The following is a 13,117-nucleotide window of genomic DNA, read 5'->3' on the forward strand; positions in this document are numbered from 1 at the left end:
CACCTTTAGAAGGAAGCTCCCTTATACTGAGTCAGAGCAATGGTCTATCTAACTCAGTATTGTCTATTCTGCTCTGACTGGCAGAGCTTCATTCAGGGCTCTTTCCCAGCCCTACCTGGAGATGGTAGGAATCGAAGCTGGGACCTTCTGCATGCAAAGCAGGTACTCTACCACTGAGCTTCTAGACCGAAGGCTCCTGGCACTACCCATCAAAAGGCAATGTGTAACTATTCCATCTTTCCCTCCTTGATGGATTCCCTTTGATAAGGAAAAAAAAAAAAAGAGGGTTACAAGTGGAAGACAGTGTCATCTGGACCCCCTGTAAAATTACATGAATAAAGCAGGGCTATTGCATAGTAAAAGTCTTGCCTGGAAGCAGCTGTAGTCGCTCTCTACCCAGTGTTCACACATGGCTGTAATAAACAGGTACTATAATAGTTCTCTTGTCATTCCAAGAGGGCATTTCAGAATCTCCTCCTAGAGCACTGGGTAGGATCCGATCTTATAGCTCTGCTCTGCCCTCCCGGATCTGTCTGAGTGCGAGGTTTGCCCATCACACCCTGTTCTTGCTTGGAGCGTTCCAAGCTTCCACTGGAACAGTTGATGCAAAAATGCAGGAAGTCTTAAAAGTCAGTCTGATCTATGATGAAATTCCTGCCTCGTGCCTAACAAGACAGATTCTGAACATCTTGAAGCCAATAAAACTTTCCAGAGAGCCTATACAAGGCAAAATCAAGTCTGTCTTGATGGGCCATCAACATAAAATCAATACCAAACAAAAATGGCCCACAGCAGAACACCACAGTGGATACTACAAATAAAATTATGCGTAATTGCAAATTATAGGATCTCCTCAACAGCTTGCTCTAAAAGCTTGCCCTAAAAAGTTGGGTAGAAGAAAAATAGTTTAGGGCAGAACCCAGCCAAAGGTAAGGCCTTCAGTGTCTGATTTATGGGATCTCAATGTGCTCTACTTGAGCAGAATTTATGCCTTAGTTTTACCACCGCATTGAACATTTTATTTTCAGTTGTGATTATCTCCCATATTTCAGAGGAAAGGTTCGATAAAGCATATCATGAGAGAAAAAACAAATCCCCCCCCCCCAAAAAAAATCAGGCAATTACTTAGGCACTGTATTAAAACTGTTCATACAGTACTTTTCATAAATGCATCCAGCAAAGGTTGGAAACTAAGAAGTTTTGTTATTCCCATCACAGATCTATATTAAAAAAAAATCCCTGTATTTTCTTAAGCTAAGCAGAACACAGAGCTATCCAGAAGGGGGAAGAAGATGTCTTTAGCAACACTGGAACATTTTTGGCAAGATAAGAATGTGCATCCCACATGTCCATCTGGATTGCAAGAACATTTTTTAATGACCTTTTTAAAAAATTAACATTTACTTCCGTAAGCAATAACTAAACAAGAGTCACAGTGAGCTGTGCATGGGACTAGGTACCAGTGAAGACAGGTCAACACCAATATTAATTTTCAGTTTGCTTGAAGAAGGACTCCTCTTGTTTTACCAATATTTATATGGGTAGCGTTCTACATCCCTAGGTTTCAGAGGAAGGCTTCACCTCTGTCACTCCAGAGGGGTGGTCATGCTTGTCATCTGTTGGAGCAAAAGCACCAAAGAGTCTCATGGCAACCTGGAAATTAACAGAGCACAATCCTGTACACATCTACTGAGAAGTCCCATTAAGTTCAATGGGCCTTACTCCCAGGTAAGTTCATTGAAGATTACAGCTTTATTGTGTAGGAGCTTCTCTGATCTAGAGCACACTTTGTCAGATGCGGGATGTCTCTTAGCTCAGACATAACATATCTCAGGCTATGCACAAGCTATATATGCCACTCTTCCCTCTCCTTTCTTGGCATGCTGAGACTGAAGACTTCCTGGGGGGTGAATTAACTGGAAAACCAGGTCTGGAACGAACCAGGAACTGAAACTAACTTCAAACTGTGGTTCCAGATCCTGGCTTGTTCTGAACCTAGTAATGATAGTTCCCCAGTTTGGACATAATAGAAACTATGGCTCATTATCCCAAGAAGTCTTCAATCATACCACACTGAGAAAGGAGGAAGAAAGGGGCAGTCTACCCAGGCACAAGGGTCATCCATATTTCAGCATAATAAACCAAGTTATGTTATGTTCAAACCAAGCCAGTCTGTCTGTCTGTCTGATTGACCCTGTTCAGATACACACTGGGGCAGGGTAGTTAGGCTAACCACAGTGCACGGTGGAAAGAGCCCCTGACACACGTGCAACTAACCATGGCCTGCAGAATGGTTAGCCTAACCGCTCTCTAACCACCCTCCCTCCTGCAGTCCTCCAACTTCTCCCACATGCATACTAGCGGCCTCTGTGGCTCACACGGCCATGACAGGAATGGCACTGATGGCTGTTAGGGGCCATTTGCTTCCTTCTTTCTGCTCCCCTTACAGAAATAAGCAAAACATAAATAAAAACGGCAGAAAATTGTCCAAAAATTGCTGTATATTGCTAAAATGTGCATTTGTGCATATCGATATAGCGATTTTGCATACATGCATGTTCTAGCCATCTACAGGGATAATGCGTGTTTTGGCAATATATGGCAATTTCGCACAAATGCGCATTTTAGTGATCTGTGGCAATTTTTACACATTTGTCCACCGTTTTTATTTATTTATTGCTTATTTCTGTAAGGGGAGCAGAAAGAAGGAAGAAAATGGCCGCCAATGGCTGTCACCGGCGCCACTCCTATAATGGCTGTTTTCGGCTGCTCTTTCTGCGGAGCTCTATGGAAATGCTCCGTTAATCATGCGGTCTGTTCAGATGTCATGCTATGCCATGGTTAGCACCGCTAACCATTTTACAGCAGGTGGTTAGTGAGTGTGGTTTGTGTGGGGTTGATAAACCACCATGGGTGGGTCTGACCCGTGTTCAGACGTCACGCTAAGCCACCATGGTTAGCTCAAACCTCCTAACCATCATGGCAGCTTAGCGTAAAGTCTGAACAGGCTCTCTCGCTCTCTCTCTCTCTCACACACACACACACACACACACACACTTTAACACACACACTATAAATATTAAATGCAAGGCCATGAAATGCAAGAGGAACAGAAGATCTGCAACACTGCTATGCAAAACACGAAACCCAACCACGACAGCTGTTTGGTGATCATCTTCCCTGATGAACAATTCTAATTTAACACCTGTAGCAGGAGAGAAATCTATTGCCTTTGTTGTTGGACAGGATGGGAATTATTGAGATGAATGATTTGGTGGATTTGAGTCAGAGCTACATAGCATGTGAACACAGCCTTATACAGAGTTAGACCATGTGTCCATCTAGCCCAGTATTGTCAACAATGACCAGCAGCAGCTGGCTCTCCAAGATTTCAGACAGTTGTTTTTCCTGACCCACCTGGAGATGCCAGGGATTGAACCTGGGACCTTCTGCATGCAAAGCAGGGGCTCTACCACTGAACTATGGTCCTGCAATGTGTAGTACATGATCGCTCCAAGCACCTCTCCCATGTCATATATTTTGGCCTGCCAGGTGCTGGACAACACCACCAACCCACTCCGTTTTTGCAGTCCCAGGCAGACAACGCGAACAGACTTACTAATCCACTGGCGGGCCACCAGGCTATGTTGGCCCAAGGGTGGTAACAATTCTGCTTCCACCGGGAGAATTTAGAGGGTTTGGTTCCCTCTAAATTGCTGCTCCGTGTCTGGCAGCCAAATGTTTTGGAACAGGCCTGGCTGCAGGTGGGTTGTGTTCAGTTTGGCTGATCACAAAACACATAGCCATCCTTAGATACCAATTGTGATCAGGTGCCAGATGGCGTATTTTGTCTTGATGTTTTTGCAAGATGCTCACTGTCAGCGAGAAAATCAGCAGCATTCTTTGCTCCCTAGCAGGTCTCCCATTGTACTGAGAACAGTACCCTGTGATGTACTTAGCATATTGGTTTATCCTGACATTGCTAAACATTAGGAGAAACTTCCAAACAGTTTCTTGGAAGTTCCAAACAGTGAGGGCCGTTTGGCAGTGGAACAGGCTGCTTCAGGAGCTGGTGGGCTTTCTTCTGCTGGAGGTATTGAAGCAGAGGCTGGATGACCAAATTCCAGGGATGCGGTCGCTGCATCCTGCATTGAGCAAGAGGTTGGACCAATGATCTCCAAGTCCCCTTCCAACTCTATGGTCCTATTATTCTAATATTCCCATTACCCCCTAGACTCTACTCTTCATTTGTTCAACTTTTGAATGCATTGTATGTTTTTAAATTGCATTTGTAACCCATTTCACAGCTTCGATACACAATTTGCATCCGTGATTTATCTGTTATACAAGAGGATAAATGTGCACACATGGATTTGACTCAAATCACTCACGTGTATGCTGTACATTGAGTGGACAATGTTGTATATTCATCATCAGTGGCACCTACCCTCTGGAAAACCCTCCCTCGTGCAGTTTGTGAGGCAGAAAATGTAACATCTTTTAAACACCTCCTGAAAACACACTTTTTCACACAGGCTTTCCCTGAGCTGTAACTGCTGCTGGGTTTTACTTTGGCTTTCTGTGGTACTTTTAAACTTTTAAAAGTTTTATATTATGTCTTATCAAGCTGTATTTTATTATTTTAATTGTGAACTGCCCAGACAGCCTTGGCTACTGGGCAGTATAAAAATGTAATAAATAAATATCATTCATCTGTCCAGGCAGGTGAATGTTGCTAGTTTTATAAGTGATGACAAACTGCTTGTATATTTGGTTCAGAAGCTGAGTAGATAGCTTGTAACTGGCATCCCAATTTCATGGAGGATAAGCCTATCAATGACTATTCACCAAAATGGCTCTATGGAACCTCCATAGGTAGAGGCAGTATCTTAAATAAGAATGTTTTAGTGTAACGCTTATTACTAGACCTCTACCAGACCAATTTTGTTCATTTTTTTTTAACTGAAGCTTGAGCAGAGTAGATGTGCAGAAAATTCTGAAAGTTCAAAAAAGTTCAATATCTGAGCTTTCATAGCCAAACAGTATGTTTCTCCACCCTGGCCAGGAACCTGAGGCAGTCAGAAAACTACAGTTCCCATGTAGCTCAGCACTGCCCAGGCGTGCAGAGAGGAAAACACAAAGATGGGGGACTGAGGGAGGGCTTTGCGCTTTGCAGGTCGGGTCTGCTCTCGGAGTGGCCGTGCTGGCAGCAGGGATGGTGGTGGAAGTGGCCGCAAACACTCTGAGGTGGAGGAGGAGGAGGAGAAAAAGAAGCAGCCCTAGGAAAAGCCAGGTTTTAAAATGTGGGGGACGAGGGAAGGAGGTGGGCTTAAAGCCTGAGGGGAAGAAGCAAATGTCATTCAGCAGTGACGGGTGTGAAGAAGCAAGGGCCAAAAGTCCTCAGTTGGAAAGTAACCTCCATATAGCTTCTGGAGGACTGACATAGCGGTAGCCAATGAACACTATGTTTGGCCCTCAGACTTCTAGCGCCCATGGCTTTACACTAGTATATCTGAATGCCAGTTACTGGGGAGCGACAACAGGACAGGGCTATTGACTTCACACAGTTTTAGCATTTAATGGAGGGCTCCAAGTTTCCTCAGTTCATGTGGATAGCTTGAGGGTCCCTGCTTGGGTAGCGTGTCGAGTGACCCCATAGGCTTCTAGGTTAACCTTTTGAATGTGAGTATGCTGTTTTTATGTACGTGTAATTGTGTATTTTAATGGATTTATAGAATTGCTATACATTTTTAATATATTTGTTTTTTAGGATTACTGCAGTTCCTTGCCTTCCTCAGCAATAGTTACCTATAGTGGAGCCTCAGGCCACTTTTCAGCTTTTTAATTATTGCGATATGCCCACGCTTTGGCATGTACATATATCTGCTCAGGTCTGGCAAGGTCTATTAATTGGTGAGTTCTTAACAGAGCATATTTGTATATTTGAATACATATTTAAGTAGCAGTTTTAAAAATGAAGCCTTTTAAATACAAAATTGTTTTTATATTCGCAAGTTTAGATGCTGCAGTGTCCTTTGTTGTTTGTAATGGCAAGGAATTTGGCCTATAAAATGTGTCTGTATATATATAAGCTTTCTTACTTCCCGATATACCTTTTACATACTAGACCACCTTTCATGTACTTTTGTGTCAAAATGCATTTGGTTTTGGTTTTATTTGGTACTGGTTACTTCAGGTATTGTTGGACATTACAGCACGATAATATTGTACTTTCCTCTATTGTTTTAATATATGTCTTTAGCCTGTAGAGATAAAATTATACTGTCAGACATTCTTGTGTATATTCTTTATCATCACCAGTTAGCCCACAACAGGATACTGACTATATGGGCCACCGGTCTGATCCAGCAGGCTTTTATGTTTCGGCAACTCCAGGATTGCCCGTCCCTAAATCTGGCCAAGCTAGGGGTAAAACACAGCTTTCAAAATTTAGTCTGAGCTTGCACGCCTTTGTTTCCACACAGTAACTGGAACCCAGGCGTGTCAATGCAACCATGAGCAGAAAGCTGGCTGGGGCGGGGGGCGGCAAGGCAGCGGGGGCAGAGAGTTGCTTACAATATATCCTCCCCGTTCAGCCCTCTGTAACTGCTCACGTTGCTACTGCTGGCAAAGCCAGAGCCTGCTGTTTTTTGACCTTTTGCTCTGCTAGAGATAGAAATGGGAATTGTCTGAGACTTGGAATAACTTCCTGCAATTGTGTTAGCGAGGGCTGGTCTGCCCTGATAGATAGTTGTGTCTGTCAGGCCTTGCTTTTGAGTGGAGAAAGTACTTGCTGTGTGACTAAGTGGAAAGAAACGTGAGGTGGTCCGCGGGGGACAAACCTATCAAAGAAAAGCCTGCCAGTTAAAGTTGCACAAGGGAGGCTTCCTTGCAGTTCACATCTCTTCACTCGCCCCAGATACATCAAAACTCGGCTGTGTGCACACTGGTCTGACCCACTTTAGGCACAATCCTATGCATCTTTTGACTGGAAAGGTCATACAACTCCCAGCATTCCCCAGCCAGCCAGAGTCTCTAAAGTCCTGAGGACTTTAGAGACTGTGACCATTTTTCAGACACCCTTTTGGTGGTTTCCTAGTAACCTTCAGAATTTTTTAAATGCGGCATAAAAGAGCATATGAGAGAACAAAGTGCAGGGATGATTTATTCACACACACGCATGAACACACAGGTAAGAAGTTGCTCTACTGAACCGTAGATTCAGACAACCCATTGCCACATGATGACACATATTCTCAACATCTCACATATGAAGATGCATTCTGTCATAAGCCAGTGACAGGTTCACTGCGGAGACCCAGGTTCAAAGCTGACTGGGTAACATTGGCACAAACACTCTTTCTCGTCCCAACCTAGCCCACAAGGCCGTTGTGAGGAGAAAATGGCGGCAGGGAGAAAATAATGTATGCCATCTTGAGCTCCTTGGAGGAATTATTATTACATTTAATAAAAAATAAAAGTATTGTGGGGACTTGGGTGGCCACGTGTCTTCTTTTAAAAAGGACAGTCCTTTGTTTGAAGGCATCCTCTATTTGAAAGAGTTTCTCACACACACACACACACACACAAGTCCTCTAGTTGAAGGTCTCTCCTGCCAGTTGCAGTTTGAAGATAAAGAACCGTAAGAATTGTTGCCCATCACCAGTTAACATCTGGACAGAAGACTGAGCAAAAAAGCACACAGGGCACAGTCATCTCCACTAAGGTGAGATGTCCTATATTTCTATTTAAATTATAATTATTATTTCTAAATTTGCACTGATACATACAAATTAGCATATGCAAATTATATGCAAATCTCTGGCCTCTGTTTCTCGGTGATGCATTTTCTCTTTTTTGGTGATTCAGAAGTGGCAATCCTATGTGGGGATGGCATAAAGACTTGCCTGGCATACATGTCTGGCAGTCAATCCCGGCTTCTGGACTGGGTCCAAAGAGACATTCTCACATTACAAAATATACAGCCCTTCATACACCTGTGTAGCTTTCCAAGTATGAAACTGTACCATGTAAAGAAGCCCTCACAGTAATGTGGCTCAGTGAGCACAGACTTTGCTTTCCTAAGGGAGCAAATGTTACAATCATGGAACACAAATTTAACACGTTGGGTCAGTTCACATGGAACATTTGCGAACCTCTACACCATGGTCTGGAGATCGGGAACAAGCTTTATCATGTGTACTCCCCTGATCTCCTCACACACACAGAGTCAATTCATTACTTACTGGTTCATGCACAAAAGGTTTATTTTTATTAAATAAACTTCCAGTCTTGGTTTGGAGGGCCAGGGCAAACCATAGTTTGCCTGTTCAAAGGTAACGGCAAACAATGCTTTGCCTGAAATGTGAAGAAACTAACTGATTCTGAGTGCTACAGGGGAATGTAAGCACATAAGGACAAGGCTCATACCTGATCCCACAAACCATGATTTGCAAATCAGAAACATTAACATGTGAACCAACCCACTGAATAAGCCTTGAGCCTTCACAAACCCCTCCCCTCCTCGTTTCTTGGAGTGCCACAATAAGCCATTCTGTATTCGTATATCTGTATTCAAGTACAGATATACGAACCCCCTCCACTGTCTGATCTGGGGGCATCTGCTGTGGGGCGATTCGGGCTGCTTGGGGCCCTGCAGAGTCCTCCAGAGCCCTGCCAGGTCCACTGGAGTTGGTGGAGTGGCTCTCCAGCTTTCTAAAAAATGCAACAGCTAATGGCAGCTGCCATTAGCCTATTGTGGGAAAATCACAGCTGTAAATGGTGTATTTTATGCCATTTGCAGCCATAAAACACTTACTTTTACCTAAACTGCAGCTGGTTACAGCTACATTTTACATTTAGGTAAAAGTAAGTGCTTTACGGCCGCAAATGGCATACAATACACCATTTACGGCTGTAACTTTCTTGTGATAAGCTAATGGCAGCTGCCATTAGCGTATCGTGTTTTTTAGGAAGCTGGAGAGCTGCCCCACAGGAACTCATCTGGACTGGGAGGAAGTGCAGCCAGTCCACCGTGGACTCCGGAGGTTGGATTCTTTGGAATCCGGCCTCATTTGAGTCCGCGGCGGATTTCTCCAGCATCCCTTGATTCAAGTAACCACAGTTTTTTGTTTTGTCTGACCCAGGAAACTATGGTTAGCAGATCCTAAACTAGCTAGGAGCGTAAACCACAGTTTAAAGTTCGTTTAAGATCCTGACTTGTTCCAGACATGATAACCACTGTTTCATGGTCTGGGCAAAGTGGGAAATTATGGTTAACTGAAGACTTCCTGGCTTATTGTGGCGCAATACGGGGCAGCAAAAGGTTGGAGCATTTGGGCTAACAGCCTGTATGTATCTCAGCTTATTAGGCCAAGATGTGATTGTCTGAAATGGTCCATTGTGAGAATCCAGTTTTAGATAATAATTTTAAAAAAGAGCTGCAGTGATGCATTCTCAGTGGAAAGAAGCAAGTTTCCTCCCGGAACGAATGCAAATTTCTGACAGGAAAGAATGACATCAGGAACAAGCAAGAACTAACAAACCAAACTGCACAAAAGAAAAGCAAACATGAGGAGTACAGGTCATAATAAGAAGCAAAGATGTTTCCTTTATATCCTATAGTTTAAATGTAAGCCATGTCAGTAATTTGCATCTCTAATCAAGCAGAGCAGGTTATCTTTAAAGCGTAAGTTATAATGACACATTATGAACGAGCCAGAAGGGCTGTTGCACATTTTGTTTCCTTTTCCTCCCTCGCTTCCCTTTCACATGCACACAATCACACCCTATTGACGAAGTTATTCCAAGTATATTCCCACTGATGCAACCTGTGCACCTTTCTGAGTGCACCTTTATGGAGTTCAAATAAACTGAATCAGGTTTGGCCACTGACTTGAGTGGGATCTAAAGCAAATGGGCTTTTGTTCTGGACTGCAGGCAGCCATGCCCTTCTCCAGAATGCTCCATTCCACCCCCTTTCCCCTGGTTTCCCCCCTTCCTCCATCACTCAGTCAGCATTCTGTGCCCACTGATCATGCTCAGTCCTCACTGAGGAGTTTTTGGAGGGTTTCTTCTCCTAAGTGTTTTTTTTTGGGGGGGTGTACTTCTGCAAATCTTGGGGTTCTCCCAAGGCTGCTGTTGCCACTTTGGCTACACAAGGATCCATGCTTGGAAAGAGTTTGCTGTGTGCACATGATTTTTTCATTTTTAAAGTTTACACTAGTGAATCTGGACGTCTCATTTCCACTGTGGACCAGAAAACCAAGTAGTGCTAAAGAGCACACAATTGATAGAATTAAACCCCTAGACACTAACATTTATGTACGTCAATATATATCTAACAATCATATGTAGCTTACAAGGAATAAAATCCAAATATACAATGCCTGGAGGCTAACGGACAATCAACCCCACCAAGAGAATCAACAACTAAACTACACACGTATAAGAACATTAAGAAGAGCCCTGCTGGATCAGATCAAGGGTCCATCTAGTCCAGCCTTCTGTTCACACAGTGGCCAACTGGGGCCCTGTTTCCATGGCAATGGAAGGAGAAGCTAATGGAGGGGTACCGTATTTTTAAAAAGGAATCGGCTTTGCTGCAAGCAGGGCTCCATGAGCAGGTTCTCTGGAGCAGTAAAAATCGAATCGCTTCACAGAACATACTTCCTGGTGGGGGTGGGGGTTGGAGTGAATGGCATCTGACTGGCAGGGGCTACTCAACCAATAAGAAAGGCTCCCCCCCACCCGGCTGTCCCCCACTTTCTCCTTTCCCCTGAAGCTCCAGATGCCCCTGCATTTCAGGAGCAAGCCTCATTGAGCACAATGGGAGTTACTTCTGAGTAGACACACATATGCTTGTGCTGGGAAAAAGCGCAGTAAACACGAAGGCGGAAACCAGCCCCCATTTTAACCCACAGGATCTCCATAACGAAGGGTCGAAGTTTCTTCCTGGAGCCTCCGGATGGCGCCTTACCGCACTTAGGGAATTTGGGCTTTAAACTGTGCCATGTCAGTTGAGGGGGAATCTCTGTAAATTCAGCGGGCATTAAGAGGGTAAGCTTCATTCAGGAAAATAGGAGTTACTTCTGAGGAGACACTAATGGTTGTGGGAAAGAGAGCAGTAAACACAAAGATGGAAACCAGCCCCCATTATAGAGAACCCACAGGATCTCTATAACGGAAGGTCGAAACTTCTTCCTACAGCAATAAACCAACCAAAGGAGAATCGGAGCCTCCAGATCGTGATGTGCCTTGTCAATTGAGGGGGTTCTCTGTAAGTTCTGTGGGCATTAAGAAGGCAAGCGTCATTCAGCACAATGGGAGGAAACACCTTTTGACCGGGGTCATAGTGAAAGGCACACCCCTGGGCAGGGCTAGCGTACCCGAGGTCAACATGGGGGTTGGGGCACACAGCAACTACACTGGGGAGAACCTGACTTGAGGAAAGGAACCGGACTTTAGGCAGTCTCAGGAAATCCGGTTTTCCCCTGATAAACTCCAGTGTGGCTGCTGGATGGTCACAACGTACCTATGCCTAACGACCTCCAAGCGCAGCCAGCTCGGAGTAAATCGCTTGTGAAAAGACCCCCAAGGTTCCTGTGGGAAGCCCACAATCAGGATGTGAGTGCAACAGCAACCTCCTGCCCATGTTCCCCAGCAAGTGGTGTGCATAGTACATATAATGTTGGAATAAAGGCACACAACTGTAAATTTGTAAATCCATCAGTAAAATGCAATGTAAATCCTACTTAGAGTAGACCCACTGAAATGATTGGGGTCTGCATTAGTCACGACTAACGTAAGTCCCATTCATTACAACAGGTCTACTCTAAGTAGGCTTTATGATCAATTTACTAGCTGTGCATTTTTTGAGCAGGGAAAGCAGAAGCAAGTTCTAAGTTCCTAAATAGATAAGCATCATTTTTTTAAAGTAAATGCCTCAACAAAGGAAGCAAAGTACTGGCATCTGGGAATATCCCATTTCTTTGAATATCATCAGATGCTGCTGTGGAATAACCAAAATTCTTTCTTCATACATACCATACTCGATTGTCTTTACCTGCAACTATGCTTCCATTTTGTTTCAGTTCCTTTATGAAGATAGTTTCTAATGTATGTATTCTAAGCATTTCTACCCCACCTTCCGTCCTTCCATGCCCAAGGCGTCTTACATAAAAAGAACTGAGCCAGTGAGAACAATACAATAAAAATGATCACTAAAAAAAAAAAAATCTTAATAACAGCAGGGAGTAATAAGACCACATAAGAACACAGCAGCTGCATAAAAGGAAAACACATAACTCAGTTACAGTTTAACTGGGGCCTGGGAAAATGAAATAGTCTTCACTGGTGCCAGAAGGACATCAGACAGGTGCAAGGCGAGCCTCCATGGAGAGGAAATTCCACCGGTGGGGCAACACCACTGAAAAGTCCCTCTCCTGGTAGCCATCTGCTTTACCTCTGAAGGCATGGGTGCTTCGAGAAGGGTCAAGTCCAGTTTAAAATTTTGTTTTTTTAAAAAAATCATATTTATTTATTTATTACATTTATATCCCGCCTTTTTTCCTCCTTAAGGCATACATAATCCTCCTTCTCCTCCATTTTATCCTCACAACAACAACTCTGAGGTAGGTTGGGCTGAGAGTCTGTGACTGGCCCAAAATCACCCAATGAACTTCATGGCTGGATGAGGACTAGAACCCGGCTCTCCCAGCTCTCAGTCTCACTCTAGCCACTACACCACATTGGCTCTCAGGCCAATTTCCTGGGTATCCATCTGGATAATGATGATTTCCCATCTTTTCCTCCAAGGGGCCCGAATGAGTGTAAATGATCTTCCTCCTCCTCTCCATTTTATCCTCACAACAACAACTCTGTGAAGTAGGCTGGGCTGAGAGTCAGTGACTGGCCCAAAGTCACCCAGTGAGCTTCATGGCCAAGTGGGGACTAGAACCCGGATCTCCCACCTTCCAGTCCAACACTGTCGCCACTATACCACACTGGGTCTTCTATTCAGGGAGAGCAGGAGCCTTGGAAGTTCCCATTAACTGTGATCACCTGGACAGCAGAATGAGCAGGCAGACAGGTCACTGTGGTGAGATGTACTACATTT

The 13,117-nt window shown here is 44.1% G+C and overlaps 1 protein-coding gene across 9 annotated transcripts in view; it reads right to left on the reverse strand.

Moving 5' to 3' along the window:
• Positions 1 to 13,117, reverse strand: part of GAB3 (GRB2 associated binding protein 3) — a 137,777-nt gene that overhangs the window by 81,451 nt on the left and 43,209 nt on the right. For 4 of the 9 annotated variants that reach the window (XM_084814095.1, XM_084814094.1, XM_084814093.1 and 1 more), the window contains one exon: positions 7,148 to 13,117. This exon is cut by the window's right edge. The exons of 3 other annotated variants lie outside the window; for them this stretch is intronic. The gene's annotated coding sequence lies outside the window, so the exon portion shown is untranslated. 2 more of the 9 variants (XM_084814101.1, XM_084814096.1) reach the window with 1 other exon arrangement.

The sequence above is a fragment of the Heloderma suspectum genome, chromosome 9, assembly GCF_057233095.1.
Source record: "Heloderma suspectum isolate Gila_16-S chromosome 9, 16-S_ref, whole genome shotgun sequence".
Lineage (NCBI taxonomy): Eukaryota > Metazoa > Chordata > Lepidosauria > Squamata > Helodermatidae > Heloderma > Heloderma suspectum.